Below are 15,746 nucleotides of genomic sequence, written 5' to 3' on the forward strand. Positions count from 1 at the left end.
GGGAGTAGTTGATGATATTATCAGAACTTGTCCATTACTTTTATCTTAAGGATGAGGAATATCAGAGGATTTAAGGCCAGCATTTTCAAAGTACAAACATTTAGCTGCTCCTCTGTGATTTGCAGTAAATCCCTTAATAAAAAAATATTAAATATCTCACTATGTTCAATGTTTGAATTACTGGGTTCAGTTGACGACCCTTCTAACTTTTGAACCAGCTAAACATCCACAATGACTGCTATATTTTCACAGCAGTTCAGTACCTTTAAAATTGTACTCAGGGTGGTTGCATCATAGAGATCTAAAATTAAGTTTCTCCAAATCATGTTGCTTCTAAAATAGATTTAGCTGAATCATCTGATGTCTCTGTTGTGCAGTCCAGTACTAAACACACTGGCCTGTTTCTTCAGAAATCTGACACAGGTTTCTGCTCAACAGTATGTGGAGATTGTGATTTTTCACTAGCCACTCAGCTAAGCAGCAGCTGCAAAAGTATAAGAACTTATTTCTCTATATTGGTTTAGTAAACAGTGCCAGATTATGAACTGAATAATCATGTGTTTCGTGGAGCTATCTTGTTCATAAAACATTATGGAACAAGTACACCAAGCGCATTTTAAAAAATACTTGTTCTGCATATAGCCTTTTCTCCCAAGGACATGAGCTCTTTATCATCCAGAAGCTCGGGCATTTTTTTTGCTTCATTTTCCTTACAGACAATGTTGTATCTAGCTATGCAACTTTCACTTCATAGAATCATAAAATCATAGAATCATAGAAAGGCTTGGGTTGGAAGAGACCTTAAAGATCATCTAGTTTCACCCCACCTGCCATGGGCAGGGACTACTTTTCCTTGCTCAAAGCCCCATTTGGTAGCCTTGAACACCCCCAGGGATGGGGCATTCACAACTTTTCTGGGTAACCTGTTCCAGTGCCTTATCACCCTTTGAATAAAGAATTTCTTCTTAGTCTAAACCTACTTGCTTTCAGTTTGAAGCCATTCCTCCTTGTTTGTCACTACATTCCCTTGTAAAAAGTATCTCTCCATCTTTCCTGTAGGCTCCCTTCAGGTTCTGGAAGGCCACAATTACATGATGCCTAAGCCTTCTCTTCTCCAGAATGTACACTCCTAATTTTCTCAACCTTTCCTCACAGGAGAGGTGCTCCATCCCTCTAATCCTCTTGGCATCCCTCCACTGGACTTGCTCCAACACATCCATGTCCCTCCTTTGCTGGGGACCCCAGAGCTGGATGCAGAGCTCCAGGTGGGGTCTCTGCAGAGCAGAATAGAGGGGCAGAATCACCTCCTCACCTGCTGGCCATGCTGCTTTGGATCCAGCTTTCTGGACTGTGAGTGCACACTGCCAGTTCATGTCCAGTCTGCCATCCACCAACCCCGCAAGTCCTTCTTGGCAGGGCTGCTTTCGATCTGTTCATCTGCTACTTTCTCTTCCGTGCTGGAAATGCCATTCAAATCTGGAACAGGTAGAGCTCATTATATTTTGAATTGCAGTGCTAGTAAATTATGTTTCCAAGGCTTGTCAGAGAACAATTTTTTAAAATTCATTCCATGTCTTGCTTAAGGATTTTCTCACAATCTCCTGAAGAGCAATGAGAAACAGTCAGGTGACAGGGTTAGAATCTAAAAGGAAGTTGACAAATGGACGTATTGTCATAAAAATCAGGACATAAATCTATGAGTACAAAGCAAAACTTAGGTTTGAGCAATCAATTGCACAAATAAAAGATGAGGCCAGCAACTGAGATTGCATTTCTTATACCTGTCGTTGTGCTAGATCTTGAGCTAAACAAGAACATCAGTATCGTGTTGCTGTGAAAAGACCAGAGTGGGTTGCATAGAGCCAAGCATGAGCTCAACTTGTGCTCTATTCAGCATGGCTAAGGCCTCAGCTGGATTATAGGAGTCATGGGTTAGAAAGTTTTAGATGTATTGACAGCATTACAAAGGAGAGAAACATGATTGATTGGGGGTGTGCAAGGGATAACTGAATGAACTAACTAGTTTAACTGGAGGAAAAGAAGGTGGAGGTAGTAGGGAGAAAGAAAGAGGCAGAAAAGGACTACATACAAAAAGATGATGGGAAGCTGTGCAACAAGTTTTCTTCCTCTTCTCATGGCACAGATCATTTACATGTCTGTATTTCTGACAGTCTCTAGTTATGAGATATTTAACTGTGACTTTGCCAGAGCATCCTCAGAGGCTGCCTAACTTGCCTCTTTACTGACCCTTCTAGCTGACAATTGCCTCTGAAGAGTACAATATCTGGAGTGTATAACCATGAGGGCTTTTTTTTCTGACTGTATTACGAAACACTCTTCACAGAATGGATGCAGAAAAGCAGAAGCGTACATTTTTCTGTTATAGGAGCGAGATGTTCAGTTTATGCACATTTAACCTTTGACATTGTTCCTGACGTCTTCAGCATGTCAACTCTTTCCCCTTAAGGGTGTGTCAGGGATAGTTTAAAACTACCAATCTGATATTTACAGATTTTAAAATGAAAATAACAGATCTACCCTAGTGTTCTTCCTGAATGGTCCCAGAGATACTGCGTCACTTCACTGACTGGACAGTCATGGTTCAACATAAACAAGTACTGAGCCAAATTTAAACTACAGATTTGGAATGAAAATTTCTCTTGTTCCCATAACCATCCTAACTTTCTCTGGAATAATTACTTTGTTCTAATTGGTATGGGTAAGTATTATAGTATTCTTCATGAATGAAGCAGTGTGAAACTATGTACAATATTTTGTGTTGTATTTTATACTATACTATTTTATAGTATGTAAAATAACTATTTCAATACCAAAGATCACTACACATAAGTCTTTCACATCCATATGGGTCAAAGGCAAGCGTGTTTCTCAACAGAAAACACTACCATGCAAAATTGTGTGACACAGCTATGGGAATTCATGAGAACCCTGGGATAAAACGCTTAGGGGCGGTTAAAACGCTGTCACTCACTTTGGTGTAACAGGGAGATGTGCTTCAGAGGAAGACAGATTACAGCAGCTCATGAGAGCGTATCCATTTTCTAGGGGAATTCAGTTCATTTGTGTTCGTGCTGCTGCTATTTACACTTTCAATGCCTATTTAGCCACTGGGATGGCTGGTACTCAGCTTTGTGCAGCCCACAGAGCTGTCCTGACTGTGCAGACTATTTGTCCTGCTTGGCTCCAGCCTCACCATGTTACAGCCTGCGTCTTGCACCAGGAAGCAAAAATGAGTATAAATACAGGCTGTGGGGAAGAACTGGAGTCAGGGCATTACCAAGCAACCCTGAGACACAAAGCTGTAGGGAATCATATTTCATCCATGCTGCTGTTGCTCATAAAGCTGTTTGTTTTCAGAGACCAATCCATGTGCCTTGAAGGCCACAGACAGTTTTTTTTCTTTTTTCTTTTTTCTTTTTTTTTTTTTTTTTCCCTGGTAATCTTTTTTCTTTCTGGAGATTTTGGTTTCTATTGAAAACAAGAAAAGAGAAACAGATTTGTACAACAAACTAACTGATGCACAACTGAACTTCAGCTCTAATGCTGAGCAGCTATTTATTTTAACACAGTGTAGAGCCAAACAAATGGGACCAATTCTCCTTCCCATCCTGGCCAAGCCCAGATTGCTGAGCTTGGTGCCAGAGGGCTCTTGAGGTAGAAAGTGTCAGTTTCACCTGGGACAGTCCTTGTCTGTGCATGGTGTGGTCTTGAGGCTGTGCTTCTGTCTCTGTGCTCTTTCTGTGGGGGAAAAATAGCAGATAGTCCATGCAGAATCAGAGCCGTGCACTCTGGTACTCCCCAGCTTGTCTGCTCCCCATCTATCTATAAACTCCCCAACTCAGTCTTCGCCCATTTGACTGGTGATGGGGATCTCTGGGGATGTTTAGAAAAGGACTGATTTTTTCTTTCTTTCAAGAACTGGTTGCTGAAATGTAAATGGGCCTGACACGGTGAGAAGGCTGAGGACAGCATGGAAGCAGTGCTGCTGACAGTCTGATTTAATACTGGGGTAAGGGTGATCTTGTGGCTATGGTGTGTAAATGAAAACAACTAAGATGACAAAGATTCTACTCAGGCATCATTATACTGACCAAGCAGCTGGGGCAGTGGCACGTCTTTTACATATTTTACATACCTTTTACATCTTTGTTGAGGAGTAATTCATGGACCTAACAGAGCATGGCATGCAGATAAATGTTTCTAGATGAATCAAACATGCAGAAACATTTCCATTTAATTTTCATCTGCATTATTAAAGGTTGGAGTGATCTCACACTTGGGCCCTGATTTGAATCCCATTTTATATACAGTGAGAAACAGCAACTTACTTAATTGCTTTTCAGCAGAGTAGAAGTCTGAATGCTGTCTCCTCATAATCAATTGATCTGGTTTTAATTTGCTCTGAGAAAATCTCACATTTTTCTGTGGCTGATTTGTATCCTGCAGGGACCATTTCCCCACCTCCCAAACTAATGTTGCAACTGGAACAATGCTTAGAACATTTATACTGCTTTTTTTCTCATGCTTTTTATAAATGGTCTCTGAACTGCTTTTCTTTTTCCAGTTTCACTGTCTATATTTCCAAGTCACCCATAGGCACCCTTCCTCTTAGTTAGAGCTATTTAGCTTCCTTTGAAACATGGCAGTGAGATGAGCTTGAATATTTTCAAAAACATGTAGTTTTTTTTTTTTAAAGGAAATTAATCCACTGCTTTGAATATCAGTTAAAAAACAGGCCATAATGATCCAAAGCTGTAAATCATATCCAGTGGGACTTCTATCAATGCAAAACTCAACTCAGCTTCTTCTATCTAGTCCAAATTCATTTAGTTAAAGATAAAAGACTTCGAAAGACTTTACATCAGCTTTAAGATGGTGTAGGATTAGGTCCATTATCTTTCCTTTACTTTACATGGTTTGACACTACTGCAGGTGTACTTGGAGACCATCTTCTCCCTCAATCTTATACTTCAGGCACTAAAGGTTACCTTAAACTGCAGCATGCACAGTATTTAATTAGGTTTAAAATACCTCTTCGGAGGAAGCAAATATGTTCGTTTGATATTACCTCTTTTCACTGCACAGCTGTCACTGCTACCCTCTGTTGCTGTCACTGCTAGGACTTATACCATAATTTGACCATTAAAGCTTGCAAAATTCTGTGGCCACACTCCTCATGAAGATGCTCCAATCGTACCCTTAATGACTATATACATAGGTATACAAGTACTTCACGTACATATAAAGTATTTTAAATTGTTGAAATAGCCTAGAAAAGCCTTGTAAATAGTCTTAAATCAAACACAGTGGAAAAAATATCACAAGATATTGTGTTTGCTCAATAAACTCTAAGCAGTCTCACAGCTCTGGTGTTGAATTTATTTAAGAGATTGTCCTTTTCTAGACTTTCCTGTTGTAAAGAGGTAGACATAAAGGGGGTTTAGGTAACAACACTTGCAAAAGACATAAAAGTGGTAGTTGTCATCAACTCCATTCCAGACCAAGAATCAAGTTTCAAAATACAGCAAAAAGTCAGATGAGAAAGAATACTGCCAGAATTAAGGAAAGAGTTGGACAAAAAATAGAATCAGGAGTATTCATGATATACAGTTATATGATTTTGTAAGCCTTTAATGTGAATTTTCCATGATCTCTGATATTTTTTTCTTGGTAAGACTGTATGAAGGATATAAATTTTAATCTGATACAAATACTTACTAGAATACTATTTTGAATGTTCAATTTTCTTGCCAGAATCCACTAGACTTTTGTTGCTGAGTTAAATAAATTAAACAGACCTTAAAAAAATTAATGCTATATAGGTGTGTTACAGAGTGGAATCAGCTGCAACTTAACTTACAATGTGTGTATCCGTGTGTGCATATAGTGTTTATATATTCAGCTTCAAGTATATATATTCACATGTGTGAATTCTCTCTTCTAAACACTTGAACACAGATATGTTTGTTCCCTGATTTTCTTCTTTCCATCAGCATCTCCCCTGGCAACTCTCAGTTGTCTATCTCACCATCTAGTGTGGACCTAACTTTTTAGGGTATTTTACGTCATTATGACTCCTTGGAAAAGATATTTTCTCAGGTGAATATAATCTTTTCCTTGAACTTATTACCTGGGTTACCCTGAATGAAACTTCATTGGACAAAAAAGGGATATGTCTATCTTATGGGCTTTTACCTGTAGATTACAGAAATTATTTTAGAAATAATTAAATTGCTTCTCAAAGATAGCACAAAAAGTCTTATCCAGTAGAAAATGTCAGGCAGCTGAAACCTATGAGTTTTTACCAGCTCTCCAGTAACAAAATAATCTGAATGACAAATAGAACAAAAGTAAATAACCCTTCAAATTCTTACCTTGTGCAATGGTGAGTCACTGCACAAATGCTTTCAACATATATTCTTTCTCTGAAGCTGCCCAATTTATCTGCTCATTGTTTCCTGAATGTCTTGGACATGCATGGCCAAGAGAGATCTCAGGAGATCCACAGCAGAAATTCTCTTGCTTGGAAGAGTATGTGCTGTATTGAGACCAACTGCAACAACGCCTGTCTTAAAATCTTCCATAGAAGGACTTTCTCCAACAAACATAGGTAGCTTTTTTCCCCAGTGCTAGACTCTCATTGTTAAAAAAAATGTTCTTGAAAGCAGGATATTTTACAGAACATAAAATTCATTAAATCGAATTCTTTTCCTATGCCCAGTGGGCATGAAGAACAATTGAAAGGATTTCTCCTTTTTGCTTTCCTAACCTAAGCAGTCAAACTGTGTCAAGCTATTCATCTCACTCTGATGAAAATCCCTGGAAAGTGAACCAAATTTGCTTTCTTAGTCATTGTGCAGTTGCTGGCATCATGGGTGTTAAGACTGAAGCTGTTTTTACAACACAAAGAAATTAAAAGAGCAACAACTGATTTGCGGGAGTATCTTGCAGAATGATATTCATCACACATTGACGTAAAACACACACATATTTCCACAGCATATGAGTATCCCTGTCTAGCTATTTCATCATAGTGAACTTTGGGACTTTAAACGGACTAATTATATCCTGTTTCTCCATTTTACAGAAATTATACCAAGACTATCATAAGTGAATTTCATCAGTCCCAAAAGTTAGTTTAATAAACAAAATGGATCTCTTGAGTTATCTCAGAGTCTCAGTAGTCTGTGGGGTCATAGAATTATAGAATTGTTTGCAGTGGACAGGGACACCTTTCACTGGACAAGCTTGCTCAAAACTCCACCCAGTCTGGCCTTAAACACCTCCAACGATGGGGCATCCACAACTTTTCTGGGCAACCTGTACCAGTGCCTCACCACACTCTCAGCAAAGAACTTTCTCATAATATCTAATCTAAACCTACTTTCTTTCAGTTTCAAGCCTTTCTTCCTTGTTTTTTCACTATGTACTCTTGTACAAAGTCCCTCTCCATCTTTCTTGTGGTCTCCCTTCAGGTACTGGAAGGCCACTCCGAAGGCCCTTTTGTTTCCAGGCTGAACAAAAAACATTCTCTTAGCTTGTCCTCATATGAGAGGTGCTTCATCCCTCTAATCAACTTGGTAACCCTCTCCTGGACTCACTTCAATAGGCCCATGTCCTTCTTGTGCTGGAGACCCCAGAGCCGAATGCAGAGTAAAGCGGCAGAATCACCTCCCTTGACCTGCTGCCAGTCTGCCCGGATACAGTTGGTTTTCTGGGCTGAAAGTGCACGTGGCTGGGCCATGTCCTACCTCTTATCCGCCAATACCCCCAAGTCCTTCTTGGCAGGCCTGCTCCCGATCTGTTGTACTGATACTGGAGATTCTCCTGACCCAGGTGCAGCACCTTGCACTTGGTCTTATTAAACCAAGATTCCCATGGGCCGACTTGATCTCGTACAGGTCCCTCTGGATGGCATCCCATACTTCATGCATGTCAACTGCACCATTCACCTTGGCATCATCAGGAAATTTGCTGAAGGTACACTCAATCCCCTCTCTATGTCATTGATGAAGATATTAAATAACACAAATAATATGGATCCCTGAGGGACATAATTTGTCACTGATGTGCATTGGGACTCTGAGCCATTGACCACTACTCTCTGGATGCAACTGTCCAACCACTTTCTTATCTATCTAACAGCCCACTCATTGAAACCATCTATCTCCAACTCAGAGAGAAGGATGTTGTGGGGGACTATGTCAAAGGCTTTAAAGAACTCCAGATAAATGACATTGGTAGCCTTTTCCTTGTTGGCTGATGCAGTCACTCCATTGCAAAAGGCTACTGGGTTGGTCAGGTAGGACTTAGTGAAGCCATGATGGCTTTCTCAAAATCACCTCCCTGTCCTCCATGTACCTTAGTACAGCTTCCAGGAGGATCTGTTCCATGATCTTCCCAGGCACAGAGATGAAGCTTACAGATAAGTAGTTCCCAGGGTCCTCATTTCTACCCTTTTTAAAAGATACTACTTTCCCTTTTCCAGTCACTGAGGACTTCACTTGACTGCCACGACTTTTCAAATATCATGGAGCATGTCTTGGCAACTCCATCAGCCAATTCCCTCAGGACTATGGGATGCATCTAATTGGATCCAATAATCTTATGTACATTCAGATTTCCCAGGTGGTCATGAACCTGAATTTTAGTTACAGTGAGAGGGATGTTGGTTCCCTGGTCCCTGTTCTGCTATCCACTCACTTGAGAGGTGTACGAAGAGAAGTGGCCAAAGAAGACTTAGGCAAAATACTTGCTGAGTACTTCAGCCTTCTTGTTATCTATTTTTACCAGTTTTACAGCATTTTTTATCAGAGAGGGTATATTTTTTTGACCTTTGTTCTCTGGTTAACATACATATAGAAGCCCTTCCTTATATTCCTTGTGTCCAAGGTTCAGTTCCAGCTTTCCTTGACCTTCCTCATCTCATCCCTACACAATCAAACTTCATCTCCATACTCTCCCTGGGACACCTATCCTAGCTTCCACTGTCTGTTCATTTGCTTCTTTCCCTTTAGTCTGACCAGCAGTCCCCTATTCTGCCATGCTGTTCTCTTGTCTTCCTTGCTCAGTTTCTTGCTCCTGGACTCTGCTAGCTCTTGCGCTTCATGGAAAGCTTCCCTAAAATTTTGCCAGCTCTGTTCTGTGAGTGAGTCTTCACTTTCCAACATTTTATGGACATAACAAAGAATATCTATTCAGTGACTTTACTGTGCTGTTTAAGGCATTACTGAGAATTTTCTCACATTTTGGTGCAATTTCAATTATTAATATGTTTTTTGAAAACTGCCTGAAATAAAAGCTTGTGGTAGACAAATATCCTCACATATCTAACTTTCCAGCTAAAATCCCACAGGGAGTAAAAATTCGGCCTGAAAAATCACTGGCAAATCAGCCATGAGATGTACCATCTTAAAAGGAAAGCGAGGTTATATTTTACTTCAGCTGATGTGGGGGACAAATTCCTATCAACTTCTATTGTGTTGGCTTAGGGCTTTAGTCAATGTACAGTTGTATCAGTCAATCTCAGACAAACAGCCACATAAACTCTAGAAGCGTACTTACTGCTGTATTTGAACTCCTCAGAGTATTAACTTAACTCTGAGCTTCTCCAGGTCCTACCCTGTTCCAGTCTCATCCAGTGTGAAAGCAGTGGGAAGGCTAAAGCACAAAACATTAATGGGATCCCTTAAACACATTAACGTCATGTCCTTTTGCCATGTCCTTTATTTCTCTCCAAGAACTTAGCACGTACTTAGTTCCTCTCAAGTGGTTCCTACAAGACAGAACAAATTGACAATATTTAAATGGTAAAAGTGTTATATTAAAATTATTTACTTCAGGATTTCCAAAACTGATTGTCAACTATTATGAACACTAGCTTTGGGTCAGCACAGCGTGTTGAAATAGTTTGCATCTGTGGGAGGTTGGCTGTGTACTGTCCAGTTTGCCCATTCATGTCTTTATCTAACAAAGTATCTCATCTTCCTCCACAGAAGAGACATTACAAACAATCCTTTAAAAGAGGAATTTCTAATATTTAAAAGTGTTTTTATGATGTGTCTTTTGAGTTGCAGTTGAAAGGAGAAACTTGTATTAGGAGCTAAAGAGCTGCTAGAATTCAGCCAAATGTATTTAATTTGAAAGATGTAGAAAGTTTGCAGTTTCATTCTAAAGCTGTAACATGCACAAGACTTAGAAATCCCATGCTCTTGGAATCAGGAAATTCAGACTGCAAGATTATAGCTTCACATTTATTTAATTTACCCTTTAAAAAGGTATCCCCTTCTGAATGCTATGTGTAGTCGTCAGAGTATCCTTTTAGTTCATGACTTATCTACATAGATATACGGAATATTATGCACCTATTACCTGATTTACCTCTGCTTTACTGCATGTAAACTGCATTATTTTTTATCCTAAACATTGATTTCTATTTGCAAAGCATGGAATAAACTATTAGATTTATTCGTATCAACCTCCATAGTAACATCTGTGACCATGCTTGCCAAAAACTCCATTAAAAACATATGTGTTTTGACTCAGTAGTTCCTATGACAGAATGTGTACCAGTTCCTAGCAGCTGGAGTTAAACTGGTTGCTGAAAACCAAACTAAACAAACTGAAAACTACTTGCAAAAAGTGTTTTCGAATACTCTATCTGGAGTTTTGAAAAGTTTCAAGCTTGAGCTTAAAAATAACAATCCTTAAGTCCTATTTCCAATCAGATTGTACACACAGCTTGCTAATTTGTGTGAGGAGGACACATTATTTGAATGCATCTTGTATTGGTGATTTTGTGCTCACTTGATTCCCTCAGTAATACTTAATAATTGCAAATTATGTTTCTCTTGAAGCAACACTATTCTTGGAACAGTCCATGATGTGACTCATGAATGGAAATGAGAGAAGAAGAACGCTTGTTCTTTTTGCAGTAGTGGGTTTACCCACCTCAAAAACATGGGCTTGAGAGACTGGATTTTTGAGCAGATAAAAACTCTGGCCTTGTATTTAGCATTTGTATTTTTGAGGTAGAAAGAGATTAACTGAGCAAGCTGATGGAGCTTTGCTGGTGGAGTCTGATAAGCAAAATTCAATTGATATACACAAAAAATTTCAATGAGTCTAGTAAAATTCTTCAAAAGTGTAGAGCAATTTTGGGAAAGGTGAGATGAACAGGAATTTAATTCACAAACAGTCTAGATTGTAATTTACTGAGGGCAAGGAAAAGAGTGCAGTACAATGACTTACAAATATGAGTTGTAAATAAAAATCAAAACCACTGTTCTGCTTAGAAGGAAATCCAGGTAATATCACATAGGTTCAAAAATCCCAAATAAATAATTTCTTCTTCAGAAGACATGTCTAGTTTCCTTCCATCTCAATCATTAAAATTTACATTCTCTTTCTTATCTGCAGTATATTAGTCAATACATTTATGCAAATCATAGTAGAACTGTACTGAGTATAGAGCTAGAAATGAGCATATTTTGCTCACTTTGTGTCTAGGTTCAAGAAATTTGCAAAACAGACACTCATCAGGCAAGGAAAGAAAAGCTGATGCAGCCAGCTCCCTATAAAAAAAAATAAAATACATATATAAAATATGTGTGAAAATGCAGTCATATATTGTAAAATGTTCACCAGTTACTTGCCATCACAGAGAAACAACCCTTGTGTGTAATATTGTTGTGGTAAAACAAATAAACCAACACAGAAAATGCCTGGAAGTACCAGGAGAAATTCTTGAGAATCAGGAACTTACATTGCACTGAATCAGATAACAGCGAGGTGTCTCCCATAGCCCCCAGTCCCACATATTATTTCTAGTATTACACACAAGGGTTGTTTCTCTGTGATGGTAAGTATGCAACAATGCTTTTAGCAGGGAACTGCAGCTGTTTTAAATCTGAGAGGATGAGTTTTGTAGTAGGGTAAAATTTTGATGAATTGGAGAATATTTTGTGATCAGAGGAGAGTTTTTTCCTGGTTTTGTGCTCTGGATGATAAGTAGTGGATTTCAGGCTGGTTCTTGTTTCATCTGGGCAAATAAATACTCTATTATAATTTTACCATTTTTCAGAATGGAGAGATACAAAGAAGGGTATACATTTAAGCATTGAGGAAAATGTAGCTGAAATTTCTCAGTATGTGTAGATTGATAAAAAATAAAATCTTGAATTTTCTGCTATTTTAAAAAAAATCTTATCTACCTATATCACTCATAGATAGTGTGCTGTGGAAATAAACCCGGTGGGTTAGTGAAAAAGAACAAGTACATCATGCCCCAGGCTGCTCAGTGAAGTGGAAATGCTGAGAATTATTTTCTGTCATCCCCTTTGGAAGAATGGCATTGCAGTTACACGACCTGCACTGCATTTTCCAAGAGGCCAAAAATAAAGATGGGATGTAGTTGGTATAAGCAGGGAACAAGAAAAGAGATACCTGGTAACTCCAGAGAATCGTCTTGGTTATATCTGCTGCCTGAAATGTCAAGAATAAAATCATCATCATGGCTAGGCTTCGCGAACGAAGATTTGGGAAGGCTCTATCCACATTTGCTACAGGCACGCTGGTGGCTTATGAGGCCAATACGTGACAGACATATCCAATTGCAAAAGGCACAGCAGAAAGACTCCTTAGATGGTGTATTCTGCAATACACGGTTCTTTCTGCGTTGCCTTTTTTCCTCGAGGGTGATCCTGCGTGTGTTCTCAAAGGAGACAGCAGCGTTATAGATGGTGTGTCTCCAGGCCTCCTGATTTGAGGCCAGAGTAGACCAGTTATGGTGATCAATCTGGCCAAGGCTGAGATGTTGTTTCAGGGAGTCCTTGTATCTTTTCTTCGGGGCTCCTCTCTTGTGGCAGCCAGTGGCAAGTTCACCGTAAAGCAAGATCTTAGGGAGGCGGTGGTCCTTCATCCTGGAGACATGCCCTGCCCATCACAGCTGTGTTCTCATCAACATGGCCTCAATACTTGTGATAGCTGCTTGCTCTAGAACAGATGCTCTATGTAACCTTTGTCGACCTCACCAAGGCTTTTGACACTGTGAGCAGAAAAGGTCTGTGGCAGATTTTGGAACGTTTAGGTTGTCCCCCCAAGTTTCTTAAAATGATCATCTCACTCCATGAGGATCAGCACGGCCAAGTCAGATATGGCAACACACTTTCTGAGCCCTTTTTAATTAAGAATGGTGTGAAACAAGGTTGCGTTCTCGCTCCTACCCTATTCACAGTCTTCTTTAGCATGATGCTCCAAAGGGCCACAGCAGACCTCGATGATGACGCTGCCCTTGTTGCCCACACAGAAGCAGCCCTGCAGCGTTTAACATCCTGCTTTGCAGATGCTGCTGAGCTCTTTGGACTGGAAGTCAGCTTAAAGAAGGCAGAGGTCCTCCATCAACCTGCACCTCAGGAAGTCCCCCATCATCCCCACATCACCATTGGCCAATCAGAGCTCAAATCAGTCCAACAGTTTAATTACCTTGGTAGTCTCATCTCCTCAGATGGTAAGATCGACGGAGAGATAGACAACAGATTAGCAAAGGCATATAGTGCTTTTGGAAAACTCCACAAAAGAGTATGGCGTAATAAACACTTGAAGAAAAGCACCAAGATCAGTGTTTACAAAGCCATAGTGTTGTCGACTCTCTTATATGGCTCCGAATCATGGGTCATCTACCGCCACCACCTGCGTCTCTTAGAACGCTTCCATCAACGCTGCCTCCGCACAATCCTAAGAATAAAATACTGTCTGACTAAAAGTTCCTCCATTTTTTTCTCAAAGGTGGAGTTGAGTAAATTCAGCTTTCATCAGAAAGAATTATTTTCAGTTATGTTCTTCAGAAAAGTCAACTTCTTTTTTTCTATTTTACTGTTTTAAGACAGTGTAACAGTGAGTCACACAACATCGAGGTTCCTATTTTCAAAGATACTTTTATAAGAGAATCGCTGTGTGATAACATCTAGATACAACATCTAACCCAGGAAATCTCAAAACAAAGTGACATTGTTTAGCGGAATACCAGTGGGAACTACGTACTTCTAATAAAAAATATTTTTCTTTAGAATACTTTTTTTTTTTAGGAAAAATCCCCTGATAATTGCAATTGAATTGCTGCTTTCCATGGATACTCTCCACCCTATTTCAATTAAACATTGATCTCTCTGAAGTGGGCAATTGGCTATACTCTAATTGAGATTTCTTACTTCTTTTTTAATGTCTCCTCCAGAAACAAAAATGGTATAATTATTATCTATCAGATACAAAAACCCAAACATCTCCTGACTTGATGTGCCAGCCATGATCCTACACTGAAAAACACTTCCAGAGCAACTCTTCTAAAGCAGCTGATGAACTCTGTACACAACTTAGGCAGGAGAAGCCTTCCCAGTTTGTAGCTGCTGGGAACAGCTGAAGGGCCAAGGTAGTAGCCAGAATTGCTGAGGTACAGACCAGAACCTGTGGTGCTCCTGTGTGAAGAGGTGCTCACCTCTTCAGGCTTCACCTCACCAACCCACAACCTGGTTGATGACAAGAAACATAAATGATTTTTCCCACATACTCTAAGGGACAGATCAACTGCATTTGCTTCTGGTCTATACCAGTGGTGGGAGTTATGATTTCCACTGACTGTAGTTTCAGCTCCCTTTCATTGTTGAAGTGTGGTGTGATTTGTGTGGAGCTGAGGTATCCTCAGGCACAGCTCCATCTCTCAGAGGGACCAGACAAGGGGCAGAGCCAGGACCAGCTTCATCTTCTTGATGTTCATGTATCTCTGTGTATCCACCTGACCCCAAAGGCCACTGAAAAGAGTCTGGCATCACTGAAGCACTCTAGTCTGACCTAAAACCACATAGTCTTTTTTATTTTCCTGAGATACTTAGTGAAATTTCTCAGCACTGCCTTCTGTGAAAGCAGCACAGTTTGAAACAATGGAAAAATGCCTTCAAGTAACTTCTGACTTTTGCTGCCATCACTGCTGGTCTCAATTAAAATGTGTATCTTACACAAGCAAAGATATGATACAAAAACATCACTACCAGTATTTTTAAGATGAGCAAAACAATGTATTTTTCTTTGTCTTATGCTTGGAAATGATGGAGTCATGTTGGCTATGGTTTTCACAAAAAAAATTAACTGGGAGCAGATAAGCAGATAAGAAAGTTTATTGCAGAAATTTTCTTCTACACAACATGATAAGTGATGAGAAGAAGGCTTTTTAAAGAAGGCGTGAGATGCTGTAGGCTCCCAGATATCAGGAAGCCATCTTCATTTGTAACATAGTAGTAAAAAATCAAAATATTATTTAAATCTGATAATGTTGCAAGGGAGTGATTTCTTACCTAAGCCCTTTTTACACGAGGGATCTGGGGATCCTTGCCCTGATACTGGCAGCAAGAAGGGCCACTTGCACCTGGAAGGCAGTTTGATGTGGTTCATGGTGCAAGGTAACAGAGATGCAACCTATATGCGTAATTTGGCTCTGAGATTTTACACCTGGATCCTAAAGTGCCTATCACTTCACTTGCAGCCTGATGCAACACTGCTTCATGGTGTCATTTACCCATTCAGTGCATGTCAGCAGGTGGATTTTAGCCAATTTCCTAGAGAAGCTATTGACAACTGGCCATAGCGACTCTCCAACACAGCTGAGGTGTGATTCATGCCAGAGTCAGAAGTCTGGAAGTGGCTCCTTCTCTGAGACAGGATGTTGTCTACAGTCA

Source organism: Pseudopipra pipra, chromosome Z (genome assembly GCF_036250125.1).
Source record: "Pseudopipra pipra isolate bDixPip1 chromosome Z, bDixPip1.hap1, whole genome shotgun sequence".
NCBI lineage: Eukaryota > Metazoa > Chordata > Aves > Passeriformes > Pipridae > Pseudopipra > Pseudopipra pipra.